Raw genomic sequence first — 13,791 nt, 5'->3', positions numbered from 1 at the left:
CGGACCTCAATTCAGAGATCCCTTGGGAGCAGGCAATAATCTAAAGGACGAGCCTGTATGATGTCACACACATCAAGAACAATCATATTGTTAATTATGGAAGCTGATAGATCTGAGACATAATATGATATTCTCTATTCTCTAAGCTCTAAATTAGAGCTTACTCAGATAGTTCTGAATTTTCAGGTTGCCCCATATCATCTAGCCACCACTGCAAAATTATGGCTCACACCCCTGCATACCTCTCTACACGTTCAGACTAACTTGAACGATGCCTCATTAATTAAAAACAATTATATTGGATATGATGCAGACTGATAGATCCGAGCAACAAGATTACTTTCTCTGCCTCTTAAGTTATATAAGTAGAGCTTACCTAACCAGTCCTGATTTTTCAAGTTGCCCCGCACCATCTAGCCACCACTGTATAATTATGGCTGCTACCACTGCATTCTTGCATGTTCGTTTTATTCTAACGTACCATAAGCAATCTAAATATAAATAACGATCTACGTGTATTGCTATATTATGTACTATTTTACACCTCTGTAAGTATCCCCAATATTGTCCGCTACCTCACTGTTTCAACGCATTCAAAGAGTAGCATTTTGACACAACTCGATCGTACAGATAGGCCTACAAAGTCTCGCGAGACCTCACTATTCTCGCTTGTATGTAGTTCTATTATTGAACTACTGATATGTGCTCATTGGTCCCGGGAATCAAAGAGGGACGATATACGTCTCGCGACAACTAACATTTCTCGTCTCTTAGTAGTTCAATCATTGAACTACTAGCGCGTCCTCATTGGTCCTTGTGGGCAATCTGTAACGCCCTTTGAGTATGGAACGATCCCCCGTCCGGCTTCACGCCCTCGTCGATATCAGACACACCTGGTTCCCCTTAACAACACAGGGGATATATAAGAAGCAAAAAAACCAGGGAATCCCTTCCTTTGGTTTGGCCTCGACGACGGACATGATCCAGAACCCCATTACACGATGGCGTCTTGCTGACGAAAAGGTACGCTTCGTGATAGTATCATCACTGCTATAGTCTTAGATAAGTGAAGTTTGAGATACCTACGCTTTTCTCTTGTTTCTCTTTCCTTACAACTACTTTAAAATGTAAGGACTGCCAGCGTTTTCGAGCACCCGTTTTAACATTATTCAGTATCCTGTTTTATCACGGCATCAGTTCACGCTAAGGTAGGCTCCGTGATCTGGTCTAATACACTACACTGCTCAACTTGACCAGAAATGCAGTTCTAATAATACGTTTTCTTTTTCTCTTGTTCGTATTGTTATTTACTAGTATTTTGAAAGTTTGGCTGTGCTTGGAGCCCCACAGTTATCTATTAAGAACTATTTGCATTATATACAGGTAAATTGATTTCGTTTATCTCAAACGTTATAGGTTTTATGTGATCTATAGTCAGTCTAATTGTTATACATACCATTCGGTTCGATCCGCAATTAATAGCAGATAATTTCGTCTCGACAGCTGGCAAGACTAAGTCTGCTTGGATACAACAGTCGTCGTAGGTTCCAACATATTACCAAGTTTGATCCTTTATAGATATCGTATAACATCAAGGCACAGCTACTTAAAAATAAGGTAATCAATATATGGTAACTACTTATCTATAATTAGAATGCCTATATGTTTACATTCCCCTTTTCCCTTTACTGCTAATCTTATATATTAATCTCTTTATCCTTTAAAGCGCCTAGCTCTTATTTATTAAACTCCGAACTGTCAGCAAGTCCTCAAAGAAGCGTATAAAAATGAACCACATGATAATAAGGTACAAAAAAACACAATTCATAATATTATGTCCTCCTATGTTAGTTTGGAGTGTATACATTAATATGTTAGATTATAGCCACTGTCTTTTATAGCCAGTTCTTTCTTGAAATTAAACTAGTAGGCTCATTATGACATAATATAAGCAAGTTGCAGTTTAGTAAATGGATCTGAATAGGCTAGTGCATTGTACTGACTAGAAATATGGGACTAACAGGTAACTAAATTGAATATCGGTAACTGTAATATCACACTGATAAAATAAGTTTCTCTATAAAGTGTCTACTCCATCTCTACTAAAAGTTTATTATACTATGTGTTGTTTTCTTTCTTTAAACCAGTACGTAATGGGAGTAATAACCCCTAGCTGATTTATCTATCTTGAATATAACCACGAAAATAGTGTGCCTCTACATTTCTATGTAACTAGTTAATACAAAGATATCTCCAACCTAACCTTTGTTTTAAAACTCATAGTTGTTTATTCATTTAACATGGGGTAAGAAGAGCATAGCCGAATGCAATAACTCTTATACAGTACTTTTAAGCCACTAACGTCTGATTTTTCTCTCCTTTTTTTCCCTTCCTTCATTTCTCTTTCTCTTTGCTATCTTTTTCATTTATGGAATCTGTCTTTTTAGAAAGAAGGAAGATAATCTCAAAATAAAGTTGATTTAAATTTGTATATAAGTATAGAGCATTAAGCCAATCAGATAGTATATCACTTCATGCCCTTAAAGTAATGTACATCTATGTATCATATAACAGACTATGGTATATCTCTCTCTTTTAAAAGAAGGAAGAAAATTTGAAAATGAGGCTGATTTAAACTGTATATATGTTAAGTCAACCAGGTATTAGATTACTCTATGTTCATATAGCAAAGTACGTTTAGAGTACCAATGTATTATATAATTTTTCACCTTATTAGTCCTACATTAACACTCTCCCGTGTATATATAGCTGCTCCAGTGTGCATCATATGTAAATATCATGAGTACATTGAACATGGTAATTGTGTTTTGTGTTTTTCAATATAAACTAGACCTAAGCCCTAGATGGTTACACTGTATATATAATAATTGCACAACTCCACTAGTATACTAGTTTGTGACATGTTTCTAATTGTTTTTCAGTGTTGTGTCCTATGTCTTATTGCAAATGACGGACTCCTGAAGAAGGCAAATTCCGAAACGCGCGTAGAGTTTCCATCCACCGCTTTGCTTACTCCATTAGCCCCACTTAACATCGGTGTCATTTGTGTTGTCTATTTTTTTCCCTTTTCTTATTTGTAGTATAGTATGTCCTCACATATATTTTGGACTATAAATATTTTTATCACTGACTTTTTAATGCATTATATGTATATTTATATATAGGAAATGTTTACCAAAAATGAAGAAAATAATTTAAATAAAGCAAAAAAAATCAATTTATACATAAATAATTAGTTTTGTTTAGTTTCTATTACATGTCACAATTTATTCAGTTGTATGGTTTCCTTGGGTTTGTTGGCTAATTAATTTAGCTCAGCAGACAGTGGAACGCATATTTCACCTGTGGGGTCGACCAGACCTAGATCTATTTGCGACAAAGACCAACAGCAAATGCCAATTCTTTGCAAGCTGGCATCCCCACAAGGACTCCCAGGGGAATGCGTTTTCGATAGATTGGTCTCTGACATATGCGTACGCTTTTCCACCGATTCCACTAGTCCCCAAGGTTCTGCGGAAAATGAAAAAGGAACCATGCCGATTGATCCTAATTGCACCCAAATGGCCGCGCAAGTATTGGTTTACAGAGCTTCTTCTTCTGTCAGAGTGCGAACCGATTCAGTTGAATCCAATCCCGAACTTACTCAGCATGCAGAACAGTCAGGTTTATCATCCGGATCCAACATCACTGAGATTAGTGGCCTGGCGCCTGAGTACCGTGAGTTCGCCCACCTAAACATCCCGGAGGAATGCAAAGAGGTTCTGGCCAAGGCAAGGGCACCCGCTACCATAAAGACATACAGTCTTAAATGGAAGCGTTTCTGCATCTGGTGTCGCTCAAACGGGGTTCACCCTTTTTCTGCAACGCCAGAAGAGATTCTACCTTTCTTCCTGCAATTAGCAAAATCAGGCCTGTCTCACGCAACCCTGAACGTTTTTCTGGCAGCGATCTCAAGGTATCGCCAGGATGGGACTAATTCCCTCTACTCTGCGAGGATTATACAACAATTCTTTAAGGGCCTCTTTAGGATGTTCCCTCCAGTACGCCGACCACCTCCTATGTGGCATTTTAAAGTAGTCCTGGCACAACTCATGCGTCACCCATTCAAACCTATCCACAAGGCCGACCTGAAATATCTCTTGTGGAAGGTATCACTGCTGCTGTCTTTAACATCCTCCAGGAGAGTCAGTGATATCCAGGCTTTCACTGTTCACCATCCTTTCCTGCAATTTACAAGTGACTCTGTGATACTCCGCACTAATCCGAAGTACATCCCTAAAGTACCTTCAGATTTTCACCTCAACGAACCTATAGTTCTAAAGTCATTTTTTCCTAACCCGCTAACACCGGCGGAAAGAGCGTTGCATACGCTGGATGTTAAGAGATGTCTTAAATCCTATCTGCAGAGGACATCCGCTTTGCGCACTTCTGACCAACTATTTATCACCTACGGTGCTATTTGTAGGGGGCAGGCAGTTTCGAAACAGACTATTGCGAGATGGATATCTTTTGCCATTGCCTTTTGCCATACGCAAGCAGGACGACCGTTGCAAGCAGCTCCTAGAGCTCATTCCACAAGAGCAATGTCATCGTCTATGGCTTTATTTGCTGGAGTTCCTCTTCAGCAGATCTGCAGAGCGGCTACTTGGGCCAGTCGCCATACATTTACCAGACATTACTGTCTGGAGGCAACCAGCAAAGCTGATACTTCTGTGGGTCGTGCAGTTCTACGAAATCTTTTCAACTAAGGTGAGCCTCTGTTTTCCCACCTCCATTACTGCTGTCAGACGCTTCATATGTTATGTTTGTACACATGCTTACGTGATTGCGTTCTGCTATGCTTAAAATGATATGTGTATTTTCAGTTTACACTGTTATATGACTTATATGCTGACAAGCTTGACAACCATTGGCGTCTGCCTAGCACGGATATGTACTGCTAGCTACTCTGATTCAGGCATGTGAATCTATGAAAGACACCCCTAATACTGTAGAAGAACAATAATTTCTTACCTGTAATCTGTGGTTCTCCAGTATTGGTGTCTTTCATAGATTCACATGCAACCCGCCCACCTCCCCTCAGAGGCTTTTAGGCTATTTTGGTTTACCTTCACTCCTTGCGAGAAAATCTGAGAGCCTGAGCCTCTGGGGAGAACATTCTGGTGGGTGCTGGCGCCTGATTGGCTGTAGTTTGGACTATACAAGATGACTGGGATAGTCATAGGTGTGGAAGTTTTTTCTACTGTAGCTTTGGCTACTTTACTTCCTGATTTGTTTTTTATTGGTATTTACTACATATTTATGGCATATTATTGCATTTTTATGTACCGTGGGACTCCCACTCCGATGACAGGGAATGATTCAGGCATGTGAATCTATGAAAGACACCAATACTGGAGAACCACAGATTACAGGTAAGTAACTATTGTTTTTATATATCATGAGACAATTTTTTGTTGGGCTAGTTTTACCAGATGCATTTTTCGTTATTTGTATGCACATGCTCATCATACTCCTTATGAGATTGTATAGAATAGATAACATGCCATTTAAACTACCTTTTGTATTGTATTTGGTGCTGAGATCCCTAGATGGTAATGCATGTTGTTCGGTAATGCATTATTCAGAGGAATAGATGTCTATCTAACTTTAGGAGCGGCAACCTAAATGTTTTGTGAACCTTGGAGGAATGTTTGTGTTGGCTTTATTCCTTAGTATAATTTATCAACAAGAGTTCTTAGTGGGGGGCGCTAGAGGGCGCAGGCAAGATGGCTGCACTTAGGCGCAGCTCCGCCCGGCTGATCCCTAATCCGCCTAGAATCCGCCCCAAATCGTCGCATCACTGCCTGCAAACGGCTGCCCTGTACAGTGCCCACATCCCGAAGCTGGTAGCGAAATTCCAGGTCTCCGAGGGCATTGCAGCGACTACAATCTAAAGATCGAGGAAAATGAATGGCGTACGGCAAGATGGAGCCCGCCGAAGCCTGATGCTGACCCATCCTGCTGCTGTAGCGTTGTGTGTCGGGATCTGACAGAGGGCTCCGGATCCTACCTGTGTGGTTCCTGCGGGCTGCAGAGTGTTGTGCCCAGTTGTTGGGCCAGTGGAGCTGCGGCTCGATTCGCTGCACGCATCGGTGCAGTCTCTGCCCTGTGATCGGGCGGGAGGTGCGACGGACTCCTGGAGAGTTTCGGGCGGCGCTCTGCGAGACTGACGACACCGGCTGTGGGGTGTGGCCAGGCGTGGCCCTTTAGCTGCGGAGGTTGGTGAGGGCCTGAGCGGTAGGCCGCGCTGTGCGAGATGCGGCCTGTGTGCGTGGTGGGGGCGATCGGCGACTGCACGGCCCTGCACATCTGCTGTACCTGCTTTGAGGCCTGGGAAGTTTCCATTTACGGCGCGCTCCAGCAGACCCTGTGACTTCCCTATCCTCTACACTTGGTGTGCCCGGACCCCCTGTGCTCCAGGCTACGATCCTGGGAGCACTGGTTGCGCTCCAGATTTGGCCTGTACTTCAGCAGCAATCTATCTGTGGCATCGTGGCGCCTGGGACCACACGGTTTGAGGCTAGCACATGGTACTGTTTTGGTCCTGCCTGGGGCTGGCCTGCCTCTGTTTGTCCGCTGTGCATGGTCATCCACATGAGGATTTGGAGGCCCGGTCTCACCGCAATAACATCCACATCATAGGCCTGCTGGAGTCCACCAATACCGGCAGGATGGAGATCTTCATCGAGTCCCTGCTCAAGGACATTTTTGGCCCTGAAAATCTCTCCCCTATGTTTATAGTAGAATGGGCCCACCGTTCCCTGGCGGCGAGACCGGTCCCAGGCGCCCCACCTCGCCCTTCAATAACCCATCTCTTGAACTATTGAGACCGATATATTATTTTGAGGCTTGCAAGAGAAAAGGGCACAGTGAATCATTAAGGGAACGCGCTGTCTTTCTTTCCAGACTTCACAGTGGCTGTCCAGTCAGCCAGGCGGGAATTGGGCGCAGTTAAGAAATGTATGCAGGCTGAAGGCATTCCTTTGCCGTGCTGTACCCTGCCGGGTTACGGTGGGCCAGGATGGGGATTGTAAAATTTTCACTTCTCCCAAGACAGCAATGGATCACGTCAAAAAGCGGTAGCATAGGAGAGCTGCGTCAGCCACGGATCAAGACGAGGAGGAGCAGTGATTGTGTGCCTGGGGTATCCTATGTGTATGGCCATTGGTTTGCATACGTGACATGTTTTTAATTTTTATGCTGTAACTTTCTACTCATTCCGATGCCTGGTCGATCTTATGCTGACCACCTCATGCTGACTCTTTTTTAACTGTCTCTGGTCTACGAGCTCACCCTCTGTTGTTGCAGGGCCTAGTTGCGTCAGGGGAGTTGCCTCCGCCCCTGATTTTGGTCTTCTCAATTAGCCAGCTTCCAACCTTACGCACTGTGATGTGTCTTTCTCCTTCCTGGTCTGGCTCTCGGAGCTGTGAAATGGCTGGCTGGTCGTTGCCGTCTTCCCGTGCCTCTCCTGGTGGCTGGGTTCGGATGCTGGCGATTCCCTATAACACTTACACGCTCTTATGCCGGGGAGATGCATTCTTATACACATCTATTGTGGTCCTCGAACACTCACACCAGCTGTCTTGTAGGGGCAGCAACGAACTCCACTATGATTGTTTATTGATGCAACGTTTACTGGTAACCTTTCTTACATCCTCGCTCATGTTTTCGACCTGATCAGCCACCTCCCACTAAGTTGTAGGCTAGTAGCACTCTGATGTCCCCCCATGGGTGTTCCCTGAAGAAAGTTATGTATATTTAGTTCTCTTGTAGGGGATACTCATTAATAGTCATAAGCACTAAATTATCTCCGCCCATTAGCGGGAACCCGGAACACATAAACAATATACATATATATGTGTAAATATAACCAAAAGTACATAGTACTAACCACCTATACACATATACATGTAGCAAGATGGACTTTGATGGAACTAAACTGCAAACCAGAATCAGCCAGGTAAAGAAGATAAGGCAGTTTAGTCAGAAAAGGATAATAAACCACCACCAAAGCTATATTTTGCCAAAAATGACAAGAAAAACCAACTTCTGACAGAAAAATACTACTAATGAGCAGAGCTCAAGTTCCAGGTTCCTCGCAGAACAAGCCGGAAAAAAGAACTGACCTAACTGTCACCTGTGGGGCATGATGGGAACAGAGTTCTCCTGGAGGCCTTAAAAGCAAAGTGTGCAGATTCTCTGGGGCCTTAAAGGCAAGGTGCCAGACTGATTTTCTGTACACAGACATTTTTTCATATGCAGCCTTTTAGGCTAATAACTGTTTACAACAGGTTCTTTGATGAAAATAAAAGGTTTTTCATGGTTATGAAATGCATTTTTATTGCATTTATATATAGCATATTTTCATGCTTCAGAACGTGTGTAAGGTTTGGTTTGATTAGCCTATGTATTAATGTTAGGCTGCATATTATGGTTATTATACATGTATATGTGTATAATTGGTTAGTACTATGTACTTTTGGTTATATTTACACATATATATGTATATTGTTTATGTGTTCCGGGTTCCCGCTCATGGGCGGAGATAATTCAGTTCTTATGACTTTAATGAGTATACCCCTGGAAGAGAACTAGGATTACATGTAAGTAACTAATCCTTCTCCATGTTGGGGATTGTTTACTCTGGGATGGGATGGCTTTGGCAAGTTTGGGTCGCTGTAGCGGGTAGGGGGGTTGAGGGGTGGGACAGTTGGCACTTTTCTATTACACCTCCCATGTACCTCTATGGCCTGTTTTCAATAATTCACCTCATGCTACTGACTGCATCGGATTTTGCATATCCATGGGTGGTAACATAAAGTTCCTTACATGGAACGTGCATGGCTTAAATAGTCCCGAGAAGATACGTCCTGTGCTGGCACACCTAGATAAACTGGACGTCCAGGTGGCTTTTCTGCAAGAAACGCATCTTACGCAGCTCTCGGAATCTGAGCGGCGTGGGGGTCCTTTTGGTGAATGTCTACGGCCCAAACGTAGATGACCATTCTTTTTTCACAGATGTTTGGCGCCGCATCTCAAAATTTCCTCAGACTGAATTGTTTTGGGGGGGAGGGGGGCGGGTGACTTTAATACCTGCCTGGACGAGCAACTAGCCAGACTCGGTAGCGGGGCAGCGTGACACAGACAGGCCACTGATGCGTTATTGAGCTTTCTAGATGCAGGGGCTGTACATGATATTTGGTGCATGCAGCACCCAGGTACCCATGAAAGCACATGTATCTCCACTGTACATGGCACATGGTCCCGCTTGGACTACTGGCTTCTCTCCAAGATTGCATGCACTTGGGTTGTGGACGTTCGCCACCTGGCTCAAACATTGTCGGATCCCTCCCTCATGATGTTAGAGGTGCAGGCTCCCACTTGTGAGCGTCCCCCCTTTCAGTGGCGTTTGCAGCTTTCCTCTCTCACTGACCAGGTGTACGGCCATTAGTAACTTTTTCAAAGAAAACACCAGCTCTGTAGACAGTGCCGGGGTCCTTTGGGAGGCATTTAAAGTCACCATCAGAGGCGTCTACATGGGAGCGTAGGCTTATGTTTTGAAGGATATGCGTCGTCTAACTAAATTGGCCTGCGATATCTCTGCACTAGAGCATCAGTATGCCCGGAACCCAGTTGCACATACACTGGCTACAATACGGGAGCTGGTAACGGAACATAATCGCACAGTGGATCAGGAGCTCACTCATAGATCACAGCGATATACTGCTCGTTGTTATGGGAAGGGTGGTCGTCCCAGCCGCTCGCTTGCCCAGAAACCAGCTGCACCCCATAGTCAGGACTGCATCACAGAGATGCTTGACTCTGAGGGAATAGCGCACTACAATTCCCCTGAAATTAGTGAAGTGAATCTGGATTTCTACTCCAATCTATATGGGGGTTGGACGCATGTTATCAGCTGATGACATAAATGCATATTTAGAGGACGTTGCTTTGGGGTGGCTGTCCCTCAACCAACGTGAGTAACTTACACAGCCTTTTGACGTGGAAGATGTAAAATTGGCCATTATGTCGCTGCCCACGTGTAAGGCGGCTGGCCTGGATGGACTCCCTAGTGAATTATACAAGGCCTATGCTGATGACCTTGCGCCCAGAGACTTGGATGTCCTTGTGGAGGCATACAACAAAGGTGCTCTCCCCCCTCGTTAAAAGAGGCCCTCCTGGTTATGCTTCTCAATCCGGACAAACCTGGCAAAAGCTGTGACTCCTACCGTTCTCTTTCCATCATAAATATAAATGCCAACATTTTGGCAAAAATGGTTGCCAGTAGGCTTCAACTCCTCGTTACTAACCTGGTCCTCCCGAATCAGTCGGGCTTTGTCCCTGCCCGGTTGACAGCGCATAATTTACACACTGTCTTCTTCACCCTTCATTATTTTGAGGCTGATTTTCAAACGGTTGCTGTGCTGCTTGATGCAGCAAAAGCATTTGATACCCTGCTGTGGGAGTTCATGTTTACAGTCCTACTCAGAATGGGGCTACCGCCCTTTTTTCTGAAGTGGATACTACTATATGAAGCGCCTGCGGCACATGTGCGGGTCAATGGTTGGGTTTCAAGTGCGTTTCCCATTAGACGTGGTACGCGGCATGGCTGTCGCCGATGCTCTTTGCGCTTGCATTGGAGCCACTGGCTTGTAAGTTCCACCAGCGTCACGCACACTCACCGTTACGATTCAGACAGCTTCCATTGGTAGTCTCGATGTACGCCGATGATATGCTTCTGTATGTTCGATAGCCTGCATCCTATCTCCCAGAATTGCTAAGTGAACATATAAAATACGAACGCTTTTCAGGGCTTGGCATAAATTGGGCAAAATCTACAGTGTTCCCGCTGACGGCTGGTACGCAGCGCGTGGAGCTTGATTTCCCATTGGCACGGTCGACTGACCCACTAAAATATCTAGGGGTATGGCTACACAGAGAACCTGAGGTGATGGTTACTGAGAATTATGGCCGCGCCCTGACCCAAATTACTGAGCGCGCGGCAAAATGGGCCAAACTCCTGCTTTCGTTGGCGGATCGCTGTGCAGTGGTTAAAATGTCAATTTTGCCCAACCTACTCTATTTGTTTATTAATATTCCCATCCGCCTCACCATTGCAGTGTTTAAATCACTTCAGTCAGCATTGCTGTCCTTTGTGTAGGGTGGTAAGAAGCCCCGATGCAGCTGGGAGGTGCTGGTATTACCATTCGAGCGGGGAGGCTTTGAAGCCCCTGATATGCGCTTATACTATCTCTGTGCACAGGCCCAGTTTGCAGATTACTGGTTCTTTCCGCAGCGATTCCAACCCCACGTAGCTATTGAGGCTGATGCTGTCCTGCCGCAGGCCCTCGTCTCGACCACCTTGTTTGGTGGGGGGGGGGGCCAGGACCAAAATTAACCTAGCTCTTTGCACAGCATGGGCGTTCGAGGTACTAGCGGCGCATGCACAGCTGCAGTATCTCTATGCCCCGACTTTACCGCTCGCTGCGCACCCTGATATCTCTGCTGCATGAGAGCCGGCTGCCCTTAAAGCACTGGGTGCAGCCGGAATAACACATTTAGGGGACCTTTATAAACAAGGCCAGTTCCCGCCGCTCGCTGATATACAGAATCTCAGTGACCGGGGGTAGATGCTTGGATTTATGTGCGTGTCCCTTTCCTGGTCCTGGTCAGAACCCTTCGCATTTCCTAAATGCCATGTTTGGTGTTTATGCGAGGGCAATGTACCCCTCTGGAGCGCCTGCGGGTCCCATGGGTCCCTTGTCATATAACTTGGGTGTTGCCCAAGCTTATGCTACGGCGCCTTTTCTACCATTTATGCCGGTGCCATATCCTCCTTGGCTCGGTACGGCGCCGCCGAGGTCAGCGACTCCGCACACGGCTTCGCCGGCTCCGGAGCGACCTCGGGATTTGGATCGGAGTTCGGCGCCGGTTCCGTCTTCTCAACCACCTGTTGTTCCAGTTCCTTGCTCGACGTCGGCTCCGACTCCGTCTGAGTCATTACCGGATCCGACGACTTCGGTTCGTCTGGAGTGGTCGAGGCGTAGAGCCCAGCGTCTCTAAGAGGAGAAGGAGTATGGGGAACCTGAAGTGGAGGAAGGTGAGCTTCAGGAGCATGAGGATTGCTTTGAGGATCTGCAAAGTGCAAGTAGCCTGGAACTTTCTCCAGAATCGGGGTTGCCTGTTGTTTCGGATGCACCCTCTAGGGATGTGATGCCATACCATGTAGTTATCAGAAAGGCTGCTGATTGCTAAATTTGACTTTGCCTACAGTGGAGTTCAAATCAAATTTCCTCACAGAAGTCTTGCATTCGCCATCTTCGGTTGTTGAGCCGACTCTGCCATTCACTGAGGCTCTGACAGAACCGATTTTTGAGGTTTGGAAAAAGCCTTTGTCTGCACCTGCAGTGTCCAGATCAGTGGCAAGACGTTATAGGGTGGCACCTGGTGACCCTGAGTTCTTGACTTCTCATCCTTCGCCGGAAAGTCTAGTGGTGCAGGCCGCTTGTTCGAACAGGTCTGCAGGCTCTTTTCCCCAGGTTCCTGGAGATAAGGACTCCAAGAAATTGGATCAGGCTGCTAAAAAGGTTTTCTCCTCAGGTAGCATGGCCTTGAAGTCTACTAATGCTACTTGCCTACTGGGAAGGTATGTTCATGCCTTAATGGATTCGGTGAAGCAGTTGTCAGCTAAGCTTCCGGAGGAAGACAGGAAAAACTTCAACGAGGTTATCTTGGACACTCAGGCAGCGGCCCGCCAGGTTATTCAGAGTATTAGATGTAATGGGGTGACCCTATAACCCTCAGAACCTGGGCGGGTAGTAAACTGAATAATAATGGTTCTGTCGGACCGAAATACCCAGTGATTTGGTATTTCAATGTTATTTTTTGTGTAACTCGTCCCTAACCAGGGTACAGAGATAACAATATTTATATCAATACAATCAAATACACTGACCACACAATAAAAATGAAAGTAACATTTTTTACTCAAACACATTCATATTTCGAATTTGAAACACAAATTACTTCAGATGCTGTCCCTAAAACACACTTAAAACATAAAGGACACATAAGTTTTGAGCAAAAAATGGTACACACTTAAAACAACAAGTAAAATTGTTAATTCATATACTTATTGGCACAGACAACTATATATACAATAATCTGATAGGTACAACAATTTAATCTTGGTTCCTAAGAGATTTCGAAAAGTTGGTTCATATAAGAAGGGATTGCGTCGACGTTTCGACCCTGGGGAGCGATGCAGTGATTTAGCGCATCAAGGACGGGTCTTCATCAGGACTGTATATATGTAGGACAGCCTCTTGTAGACCTATGCTCCGCTTGGCGGCTTGGTATATACAATTCCTGGTCCCACCCAGAGGAGGGACCTAGTCGTAGTACAGCCCCCTTTAGCCGGATAAAGGTAGGAGCTGGTCCCATTCCAAATTAGATTATCCTGAACAACTTTACAAGAAGAAACTCTGGACCTCGACGTTCTGCTCCACAGAAGACTGAAGAAATCTCCCTTGTGGGCAAGGAGTGTCCACCCTGCACAAGCAGGCACCATCAGTGTACCGCGGCTTCCCTTTGTCGTCTTCCTGCAAGGATCCAGACTTCAGAGCCCGACGAGACCCGGATTCCCAGACCTCTCCGACCTCTACCTACATCTGCAGCACAGCTGAGATCCGTGGGTGCGACGAGACACGTGGGACCGGCCATCTTGAA

This window comes from Lissotriton vulgaris, chromosome 6 (genome assembly GCF_964263255.1).
Source record: "Lissotriton vulgaris chromosome 6, aLisVul1.2, whole genome shotgun sequence".
In the NCBI taxonomy this organism is placed as follows: domain Eukaryota; kingdom Metazoa; phylum Chordata; class Amphibia; order Caudata; family Salamandridae; genus Lissotriton; species Lissotriton vulgaris.
Note: the sequence above shows the minus strand (reverse complement) of the source record.